Genomic DNA, 12,068 nt, shown 5'->3' with positions numbered 1-12,068 from the left:
TGGGGTAAAACCTATAGGGTGCAAGTGGATCTACAAGAGGACAAGAGGTGTAGATGGAAAGGTACAGATCTTTAAGGCTAGATTCGTGGCAAAGGGTTATACTCAGGTCGGGGGAGTGGACTATGAGGAAACTTTCTCACCTGTTGTCATGTTGAAGTCTATCAGGATTCTCCTGTCTATAGCCACATTTTATGGTTATGAGATATGAAAAATGGACGTCAAGACTACCTTTTTTAATGGTAATCTTGAGGAGACAATCTATATGGCTCAAACAGAAGGATTCATTGATTTAGATCAAGAGTAAAAGGATTGCAAGCTTAATAGGTCCATTTATGGACTGAAACAAGTATCTAAATCTTGGAACATTAGATTTGATAGTGTGATCAAATCATTTGGTTTTTTGATCAACATGTTGATGAGCCTTATGTTTACAAGAAAATCATCAACAACTCAGTAACTATCCTTGTGTTGTATGTGGATGATATCCTACTCAATGGGAATAATGTAGATTTTATGACTGACATTAAGAAATGGCTAGCCACCAAATTTCAAATAAAATATTTGGGAGAGGCACAGTTTGTTCTAAGGATCCAAATCATAAGGGATTGTAAAAACAAAAGGTTGGCCTTGTCTCAGGCATCGTACATTGACAAAATGTTGATCATGTACTCGATGCAGAATTCCAAGAGAGGTTTATTACCTTTCAGGCATGGAATTATTTTGTCTAAGGAATAGTGTCCTAAGACACCTCAAGAGGTTGAGGAAATGAAACAGATTCCCTATGCATCAGCTATTGGTAGCCTCATGTATACAATGTTATGTACTAGACCTGACATTTGCTATGCAGTAGAGATTGTCAATCGATATTAGTCCAATCCAAGATTAGATCATTGGACGGTGGTCAAAACGATCCTCAAGTATCTTCGAAGAACGAGAGACTATATGCTCGTGTATAGAGATAAGGATTTGATCCTTACAGGATACAGAGACTCTAACTTTCAGACTGATAGAGATTCTCGAAAATCGACATCAGGGTCAGTGTTCACTCTGAATGGAGGGGTTGTAGTTTGGCAAAGCATCAAGCAGGGATGCATCATAGACTCCACTATGGAAGTAGAATACGTAGTCGCTTGTGAAGCTGCTAAAGAGGTTATTTGGCTTAGGAAGTTCCTTACCGATTTGGAAGTTGTTCCAAATATGTATTTTTCGGTCACATTTTATTGTGATAAAAGTGGGGTTGTGGCAAATTCTAAGAAACCTTGGATTCATCGAAAAAGCAAGCACATATACCGGAAGTATCATTTGATCAGGGAGATTGTGCATCGCGGTGATGTGATAGTCACGAAGATCGCGTCAGAGCACAACGTTGCTGATCCATTTACAAAGGCTCTCATGGCTAAAGTGTTTGAGGGTCATCTGAAGAATATGAGTCTACGGGACATACGACACCTTGTCTAGGGCAATAGGGAGATGATACTGGGTATAGAGTATACCCTAGTTTATTATATATTGTACTGTTTTTGTATTATACATTAGTCTCCCGAGGCATTAGAATAAGTGGTAGATTGTTGGGATTGGTGTCTTAATTCTCCTGGTAGTCTCGTAGTTTGTAAACATTCTATAAACATATTGTTACTAATAAAATAAATGTTATTTTATAAGCATTTACTAAGATCTGTGGTTGTTTCATGTAACATAAGCATGTATGTGAAGATATACAAAGGGATCATGCCTTAAATAATAACCTAAATGGTTTATAGTAGATGGATAAAGGAGGGATAACTCATCCTGATGAAACTACGAATACTGTCTGCTTTGTAGATGTTACAAGTGTTGTAAAGTACTACAAATGGTCTGATCTTGATCATTCATGTGGAGACATGCGATCGGGGGTATCTTATACAATGAGTTTGTATAAGAATGGACAACGAGATGATTAGTCTCTTTATATAACTTCATTGATAATTGAGACTTACATTTCACTAAAATGACCATAGGTGACATGACCTTAATCCCGAGTGAGTTGGAAACTCCTGCCTATGAGGGTAGTCCTTTGATTAGTATGGGTGAGAGTGGCCAGATTGCCAACTCAACAAGCCTACCATTTTTGGGGTTTGGCTGATTGGGGAGCTGGGAACTCAACTACACAAAACAGAATTCACTCCTTCCCCGAAGCAGGATAAGTAGATAAATTGCTCCCTTAAGGGTTGATTTCGGGTCTTGAAAATAGTGGTCATACCCTCTCCTGGCCCGAGAAGACTTAGTCATAGTAAGACTATGACTTATTGTTCATTAGAGGAATCAGTAGTACTTAAGGAGTTATATATAACTACACGGGGCAAAACGGTGAATTGGCCCAGTTGTACTTACGAGTAATTTGTGAAGGGTCATCGCACTTTTGATTGGTCATATGGACACAGAAATATATATGTAGTGCGAAGAGTGTAGCTGTCGATATTTAATGGAGTGACCAACAGTTAATCAATGGTGGATCTCGTGATTAAAGAGTTTAATTGGTTATTCACGTACCGTTGGAGCTTCAAGTTATAGGTCCATGAGGTCCCCTTGATAGCTCAATGGGTTCAAGCTGAGAATCAGATTTTGGGTTAATTTGAATTGTTCAAATTAACAAGAGGAAATTCAATTATATGTGATATAATTGATATGGTGTATTTGATACATTATCATTGGAGGAATTAATATAAATATGATTTATATTAAATACCATAAAATAGAAAAAGAACTATTGTTTATATGTTTCAAATGACAAAATATTAAAACTAAAGGTTATGAATATAATATGATCAGTTGGTTATTATATTTATTTATAACATATTAATTACATGATAATTAATTATTCTTTTTCTCTAATAACCGAATTGAGTGGGAGGTTATTGGAAGTTTTTGGTAACTGTGAGATAAAAGGAAAATTGTTTTCCAAGTCGGTTAAATGATGATTCATTCAGAATAATCTCACAAAGAGGCTATCAAGTAAAAGTGTTTTACTAAATGATAGCATATGGAGCATACATGATCGAGTTACGGGTTTACTATACGATAGTTACTTGCTTACTTGTTGCTACACAATGGATTAGTAAAGTCTATACGATAGACTTCATCTTTCTAAATGATCGAGTATCTAGTCTATACGATAGGCTTCATCTCCCACTTACTCGATCATCTACCTCCTTCATTCCTCTATCCAAAGTCATCCAGAGCCCACAACTCTTGGATTCTCACACCGAGAATACCAAGATAATCATTATTGTGGTGTTCTGATTCCGTTCAAGGATCGAGTTGGACTCGATTGGGATCGAGGTTCATTCAGACGTTCGTTGAGATCGTGTTCTGATTGTTGCATTCAAGTTCGTGCTGTTGAATGAGTTACTGAACGATCAAGGGATACTTGAAGAAAGGTTCTTCAAAAGTTTGCATACTCTATCCCTTGTCTGTTCTATCAAGATGCATGCTGCAATTTATAGTATATGCATAATATGTTCCATTTAGACTGTAATTGTTGTGTTCTTTCTCAATGGAATTTGGAACGATCCGTTTCCGCTCACTGGATCTCGATTTAAAGTTCCTTCAATTCAAGTTTGGGGAGTTTTTTCCTCTATTCATCAAGTCTTGGCACACTTTGGCTTTCTGATCTTTGCTTCATCTCTAAGATGGTTATATCTCTTGTCCTTTCATCTCTTACAACGACTACCGCTGCTGGAAAAATAAGTTTGCTCATTCATCTACTATTTTTATATATAAGGTACAACTATGAACTACTTTCTTGATGAAAAAATTAATAGAGCTGAGGTACTTTTCCCTGGTGTTGCTTGCTTTTTTATTGCGGTATGTCTTGGCTCTACTGTTCACTCATCCAACACAGCCGATAACAAAGAGAAACTGGAAAAATTGTCCAACGATACAGAAAAATGGTTGAAGTATGTTTCTTTGCTTATTGTACCAATGTTTATAAACTCTGAATATCTTTAATTGTCTTATTGGTCTTATGATCTTCTTCATATTAATTATCCTTTTTCTACCTAGCCATTAAATCCAAATTTGAATGTGTTTCAGCATTTTGGCTGTGAATCATATGCATTGTGATTGTTTCTAAAGTTTTGTTTTTGGATACATATGCAATATGATTATTTCTAGAGTTTTGTTTTGGATTCATATGCAAAATTTTGGCTGTGAATCATATGCAGTGTGATTGGTCTTATGAACTCTGTTGTTCGTTCTGTTGAGAGAAAATTGTTGTTTGAATATTATTGGAAGTGCATTTTTTTGAATAGGTGTTAAAGTAAAAAAAAAAATTGTATTGTTGAGATAATGTTGTCATGTTGCCGAAATTTTTCTAAAACATAAGAGTTTTAAAGTTAGTTGTAGGTTAAAATATGGTAATATTCCTTTGTTTAGCATTGAAATTTGGGATTATTACAATGACTATTGTGCAACTATGGTAGATGTTTACAGGTTGAGTTCATTTCTATCATTATTTATAAATTGCTTATATTAACACAACTTATATTTATTTGTTTGTACACTCTTATATGACATCACTCGCACGAGTACAAGGAGGATAGAGGGCATAACAAACTCATCCTTTTGGTAAGTTTGTATAAATATCAAATATCCACACTATAAGAAAAGTAAGTTTTGCATTCATTCCTTTTGGTAAGTTTGTATGAATATAGTTTCCATACTTCATGTAATTTCTTTTAGTATGATTCATTTATTTTTTTAATTATTCTTGATTTTATATACTTAAGCAAGCATGTCTTCTTTGTAGGTTTTTTGGGATAGTAATGACACTCTAAAGTAGACAACCAACTCTCTCAATCTTTAGTTAATTTTTTGTATTTGTTGAAAGTTAAGTTGTATGTACAAAAGCAATTAAGATTTTATTTTGAGATTTTTTTTATACGTAAGCAACCAACTACTACTTTGTAAGTATAAATTTTGTTATTCTCTTTGGGAGCTAACTATTATTCGTACTTTGTGAGCAAGACTTAGATTTAAAATTTTGTATTTGATGAGATCTTAATATATAAAAACAATTCTTGTTTGCGGATAAATTATTATAATGTCGATGGATTGGACAATAGTATTTAAAAAAATCGGACAATAATCGAAAAAAATAGACAATAATTCTGGGCTTTTATGTCGGTTTAAAACTGACATTAAAAGGCTTTAATGTCGGTTGACAATCGACACTGAAGATCGTGTTATAAAAGGTCTTTAATGTCGGTTGTCTTTAATGTGTCGATTTAAAACTGACATTGAAGATGGTGTACAATGTCAATTTAAAACCGACATTAAAGACCTTTTATAACACTATCTTTAATGTCGGTTGTCAACTGATATTAAGCCCTTTAATGTCGGTTTTAATCCAACATTAAAGCCTAGAATTCTTGTAGTGAATCAACCTTCATTAACTATCAATCACTTCAATAAAGATCAATAGCTACACTCTTCACACTATAGATATATTTATATGTCCATTGGATATAACTAATCAACAATTCGTTGACCCTTCACAAATTGCTTGTGAGTACAGCTGGGTCAAATTACAATTTTACCCCTATAGTTAAATCTAACTCCTTAAGTGCCACCGATCCCTCTAATAAACAATTAATCATGGTCTAACTATAATTGAACCCCCCCTCGCGCTAGGAGAAGGTGTAAATCCCGAACTTAGGTTCCTTAGATAAGCATGTTTAGCCAAAGGGATGTTATATTATATATTTATTAAGTAGAAATTCATGTTGTTTATAGGAATTATGAAGAAATGGATGTAAAATATATTTAATGAAGAAACTCAATCATTAGTCTGGCTGGAGGCACTAAATGAAGGGTGATGTGGCAATCTACTCCTTGAATTTAGGAAGCGGCGGAAAGATTAAAAGGGGAAGTGAAACTTCAAAAGCATGGTTTCGGCAATTGATAAGAGAAGATCTAGCGAATTTGGTTCCATTTGAAAGTTGGGAGAATTTAGTTTTCAAGGTTGTCCTGCTGGAGAAAGATTGCAAGAGGAGAAGAAAAAAAGTGGAGAATTTGCAGAAGAGGCAGAACCATGGATTAATCAGGGCCCGATATGAAGTTTGGAAGTTCTAAGTCAAACTGTAAGGAATTATGGGCTGAAATTTTAAGGTAAGGAATTTAACTCAGATATAAACAAGTTTGTAGAAGGAAGTTTCTTGAAAAGAACTCTGAATTTTGAGTTATGAATTTTTGAAGTTATAATAGGGGATTGGTGCATAAGCAGATAGCTGCTTGTGAAGAGCAAGCAAGCAGTTCATCGTGGAGAATTATAGCGAGATTTGGGCATGAGGATCTCGCTTATAAAGGAAATCTCGCTGATTTTGTAAGGGGGATCTCGCTCTAGAGGAAATCTCGTTAGGAATTGAGGTGAGTATCGCTAAGAATTTCATAGGAAAAGCTTGATCTCGCTTTAGAGGATCTCGCTAGCATCGCTCAGGGGGATCTCGCTGGCCTCGCTTAGAGGGATCTTGCTAGTAAATCTATCTGTATTGATGGAAGTTCCTTTCAAAAATTATTTGTAGTATTTTATTAGGAATTCTAAGTAGTTTAATCGGGAATTATATCTTTTCAGGCCAAGAAGAGCTAGGGGAAGCGTATAAACCAATAAGAGCCTGACGAACTTTGAGTGACTAAGTAAACTTAAGATTTCTAATACTCATGCACATATGATCAAGTAAAGCACAGTAACATTAATGATGTATTTATACTTCCTCAAGCAACAAATGGTTGGAGAATAACTTAATGCATGTTTCCCGACTTGTATGAGTGTAGCACAGGCCAAGGTATGTCGTGTAACCATTACAAAAACTATGTTCTGATTTTGATATATGCTTCCTAGAGAAAGGTTATGAGAGAATGAGTTCTTGTGTAAATGAGTGACAATGGAACAGCTCTTGTGTAAATACTAGGCAATGGAACTTAAGTTGATGTTACAAAATAAACATTTGATACCGAAGAACGTTGAGAAGGTATCTAACCAATTAGGTACCGAAGGACATTTGAGAAGGTGACTGGCCAATATGATACCGAATGACATTTAAGAAGGTATCTGGCCAATTTGATACCGAAGGACATATGAAAAGGTATCATAGTAGCTCGATACTGAAGGACAAATTTGAGAAGGTATCTGAGCGGAAGTACATAAAATATGATGGTACTTAGTGTGACCACGTGTACGTAGGTAGTTATGGATGAGAGACCGAAGTATGGGTCTCTTGGTCGGTAATAAACGTTTGGGAGCTAGAGTGTTTAGGCTCGTTCTCAACTAGGAATAATAATGTTTAATGATGTATGAGAATGGTTTACAGCTACATGTAGAGACATTTGCTTGAGTTTACTCATTGGCATATTTACATGTTTATAGTGATGCTACGCTTGTTGCTTTACGATTCTATAGTCACTCACTGAGCTTTTAACTCACAGAATTTCTGTGTTTTCCCTTTTCAGGTAGCGGCCAGTTTCCTCAAGGTTGATCCTGCTGCTGCTTGCCACCGAAAGACTCGGCTTATCAAAAGACTTAAGTTGATGATCTGTTTATGTACACATGTTTTTTTAGGGACTAGGGCTTCTGTAGGAATGTTTGGGCCACCTGTGAATTTTTTTTTTTTTGTCCTATAAAAATAATGTCTTGGCTATATGCATGTATTTATGTAACCTTTGTAGAACCTTAAGAGAGGTTACCTGTTTGCGTATATTACTAATTAGATGAATAAGTTAGTATTCAGATTAGAAGGCTTGGGTGGTGAGTGCTGACAGTAGAGCTAGTAACTACCACAGTCATATCCTCTTCCAGAATAAAAGGGTAATCTGGGAGGGGGTTGTGACAGAAGGTGAGGCACCTCATTGTTCAAGTCTCGGAATCAACCCTTAAGGGTGCAATTTATCTATTTACCCTAATAATAGGGAAGGAATGAATTCCTTCTTGTGTAGTTGTGTTCGCAACTGCCCAATCAGATGAATCCCTAAAAAGGTAGGCTTATTGAGTCAGAAAATCTGACCACTCTCATCGATACAAATCAAAGAAGTGCCCTCTTAGGCAGAAGATCACAACTCACTCAGGATTCAGGTCAAATCATCTTGATCATCCTGATGAAATGAAAGTCTCTTTTAGCAATGGTGTTATAAAGAGAGACTATGCATTTCGTGGTTCGTACTTATACAAACTCATCGTATAAGATACCCTCGCTTACATGTCTCCACATGAATTATTACAAAGCGGGTTGTATCAGTAGTGTTACCAGGATAAGGTACTCAACCTTATCTATATACTACAGACCATATAGATTATCACTTAAACATGATTCACCTATACATCTCCACATACATGTTTGAATTACATCAAATATTCTTGGATCTTTATATAATGGATTCTTGCATATAAAACTAATCAACCATTGATTCAAATAACTATAACTATAAGGCTTTGAGGCATACATCCTAATAGTAAAGTGTTAGAAATGATTTGATCCCGATCGTTCATGTGGATACATGGAGTGAGGGTATCCTATACAAAGAGTTTGCATAAGACCAGACGGCGAAATGATTAGTCTCTCTTTATAACACCGTTACTTGAAGAGACATACATTTCATTAAGATAACCATAGTTAACTTAACCTTAATCCTGAGTGAGTTGTGAACGCATGCCTATGAGGGCAATCCTTTTATTTGTATGGGTGAGAATGACTGGATTTTCCAATTCAAAATGCCAACCATTTTGAGGATTTGTCAGAATAGAGAACTGGGAATACAAGTACACAAGATGAAATTCACCCATTCCCATCTTGAGGGAAAGAAAGTAGATAAACTATTATCTTAAGGATTGATTCCAAGTCTTGAACAATGAGGCACCTCACCCTCTCGCTGGCCTGAGGGGGGTTAGTTTATAATTGAACTATAAATTATTTTGTTCATTAGAGGAATCAATGGTACAAGTTAGATGTAACTATATGGGTAAAAAGGTAATTTGACCCAGCTGTAATTATGAGTCATTTGCAAAAGGATAATCATTGTTGATTGGTTATATCCGTGGACACAGAAATATTTCTACAGTGTGAAGAGTGCAGCCGTCAATTTTTAGTGGAGTAGCCGACAGTTAATGAATGTGTATTAATTTAATTAAAGAGTTTAATTCATTAATCTCGTATTATTGGAGCTTCTAATTTGTAAGTCCATAAAGTCACTTTGTTAGCTCACTAAGGATAAAACAAGGAATTTATTTTTGGAATAATTTGAATTGTTCAAATTATTTAAGGAAATTTAAGCTATTAATTATATTAATATAATTAATATAAAGTATAATTTATATGATACATTATAATATATAGTTAATTATAAATATGATTTATAATTAAAACTATATAATATGGAAGAGATAATTATTTAAATGAGATTCAAATATTATTCATATAAATACTATAGATTAAAATTTAATGTGAGTATGATTCATATTAAAACTCTAGGTAATATAATATGAGAGATGTACATTTTAATGTAATTAAAAAGCATATAATGTGATTGTATTATATTATACAATAATGAACTTTATAATATAAATTAATCATTTATATTATAATATTAATCGATCATTTATATTATAAAGTTCATTATTGTATAATATAATTTTATTTGTTATATTATATTATACAATTAATACCACTACAGGAGAGTTATTCTTCACCTGGACGAGTTAGAGTGACTCTCATCCCCTCCCTCCTCCTATATTTTATATTGAGAATACAGACATAAGATAAAAAATAAAAAAATAAAAAATAAAAATAAAAATAAAAATAATCTTTTGGATAGAATATGAAGATCTCTCTCAATTTCTCCAAAAAAAATTCTCTCTGCCTTCTCACATTCCCTCTTCCAAAAATCAAGAAGAAGCCTACACATTCTCTGTTTCGGAGAATAATAAGGCAACTTCGTGATGGTGTTCAAACGGTTTTCTTGCTTTGCTATTTGAGGAAGGAAAACATTGTTCGTGACTTTTGGAGAGGATTACGTGAAGAAGAGATTTACTTCAAGGGTAAGAATTTCTAGTGTAACAACCCGACTTTCTAGACATACCATAAGGACAATACTACAAGCATGTACATCATGAAAATATGACTTTTTTCAAACTTGAGTAAAAGTAACAAAACCCTTTTATTAAGTGATGTGTCAAAAGAATAAAAACATAAATTTATGGTTCGGGATACCCCTAACTCCAATTTAAAATAAATCAAATAAATAAAGAAGTTAAACAAAGAATTTGAATGTTTGACTTCTAACCCAAAACATAAAAATTGGAGAAAATATGTGTAGAAGCGATGTCAAGTCCCAAAGACTCAATCATTGATTCTTTCATCATTCTATCCTTCCCTTTACCTGAAAAAACATGTAAAGAATAGAGTATAAAAAATACTCAGTAAGTAGCTCACTAGGTGAACTTGTTAGTCTTCCTATCGAGACACAAGTGTACATCACATATCATAGGCATAATCATAGGCATAGGCATAGGCATAAGGAGCGAATCCGAAGGCACGTTTTCATAGATAATGATCTCGAAGGGTCACAATCATAAGCATAGGTAGTGATCCCATAGGGACATTGAAACATGAACATAAGAAGTGAACTCAATGGTTCACAACATGCGATGTACATGGCCCATTAGGAGTGCTAACATTCACCATCAGTCTAGTCATCCAACATACAACATTCAAATTTCATACCAAACCATAAACATGCTATCATAATCTTAGTAACATAACTCATTGATTTATAGAACACCTTTATCGATTCATCCATAACCAAAATATAGCAAATTATTCCATCACAATAACATCATGCTTTCACATATATGTGCAACCTTAACATCAATTTGGTTAGAGCGTCTAGTTCGTGGAAGAACCAGTAGTAAACTACTTACCTCTCAATTTAAGTCTCAAATGATTAGTAATTCAACCTTCTTCTTGATTTAAAGTGTCCTTGGATCAAACTCCTAAAACAAAATCCTGTTCAAACTTAAGTCAAATCCTCAAAGCCTCACCCAACAGACAATTTAACCTATAAAATTCCAGCCCAAATAATGGTTGAACCAAAACCACCTCAAAACTTCCAAATCAACACAACCCAAAAACTAAACGCAAAATTTTAGGCGTTGGAACCCGATTTGCAGCATCAATGCTGCTGGACAGATGCTCCAAAAGCTCCAAACCTTCAATCAAAAACCCAATTCACAAGATTTAGGCCAGAAATTTATTGGATATTAAAGAATCAAACAAGAACACACCAAAACATCCAAAATCTTAGCCCGATCGGCAAAATCCGACAAACTCTGGCGAGCAAAGAAGGCTGTTGATGAAGCTGACGACGTGCGCGGACCAGCGGCGTAAACAACGCGAAACGGCAACGGACGGCGGCTGGCGGAGCAGCACGAACAGCGACGCGATTCGCGGGGCTGACAGCTTGGTTCGGGCGTAAACGAATGACGGACGTCTCTGGCGGGTCTGACGCAGTCAACTAAGCGAGAGAGAAGCGACGGCGTAGACTAACGGCTGACCCGCGTGTGGAGATTAGCGTTCGAGCGCTGACTGACCGATCGTCGGACGACGCTGAGGCTACTGCACACGGGGCGACGTGACTGAAATCGTTTGAGAGATAGAGGAAGAGTGGCTGAGAGAGAGCGGTAATTGCACGCATAACGAGGCCCCTTTACTTCGAATATATACAAAATCCTTTTCCCTTTTCCCTCTCAAAAATTTCAAATAATTAAATTTAGAAATTAGATCCAATATCATAGTTCTTTTATCGTCCATTAATTAAATTGAATGTCCAAATTAATCAATCCAAACCCATATACCCAAATCTACACAAAATTTTATCCCTCAAAATCCTAGTTGAATTATTCTACAATAATTCAATTTTTTAATTTCAAATTAAATCATTTTAACCAATTATTTCAATAATTCTCAAAATCCCAAAAGAAACCCAAATAATTAAAGAAAAATTATCTGAAAATTTGGAATGTCACATCCATCTCCCTTTATCTC

General features: G+C 35.0%; 1 long non-coding RNA gene across 1 annotated transcript; it reads right to left on the bottom strand.

Annotated features, from left to right (window-relative positions):
- Window positions 1-10,794: 10,794 nt before the first annotated feature.
- Window positions 10,795-11,760, bottom strand: LOC150036436 (uncharacterized). The gene is made up of 2 exons (XR_016529431.1): window positions 11,309-11,760; window positions 10,795-11,233 (listed from the first exon to the last, which is right to left on the bottom strand). It is a non-coding gene; the product is annotated as an uncharacterized LOC150036436 (long non-coding RNA).
- Window positions 11,761-12,068: the final 308 nt, after the last annotated feature.

The sequence above is a fragment of the Benincasa hispida genome, chromosome 4 (assembly GCF_027475165.1).
Source record: "Benincasa hispida cultivar pf3 chromosome 4, pf3_genome.v1.1, whole genome shotgun sequence".
Classification (NCBI taxonomy): Eukaryota; Viridiplantae; Streptophyta; class Magnoliopsida; order Cucurbitales; family Cucurbitaceae; genus Benincasa; species Benincasa hispida.
Note: the sequence above shows the minus strand (reverse complement) of the source record. Positions and strands in the feature narration are given on the sequence as shown.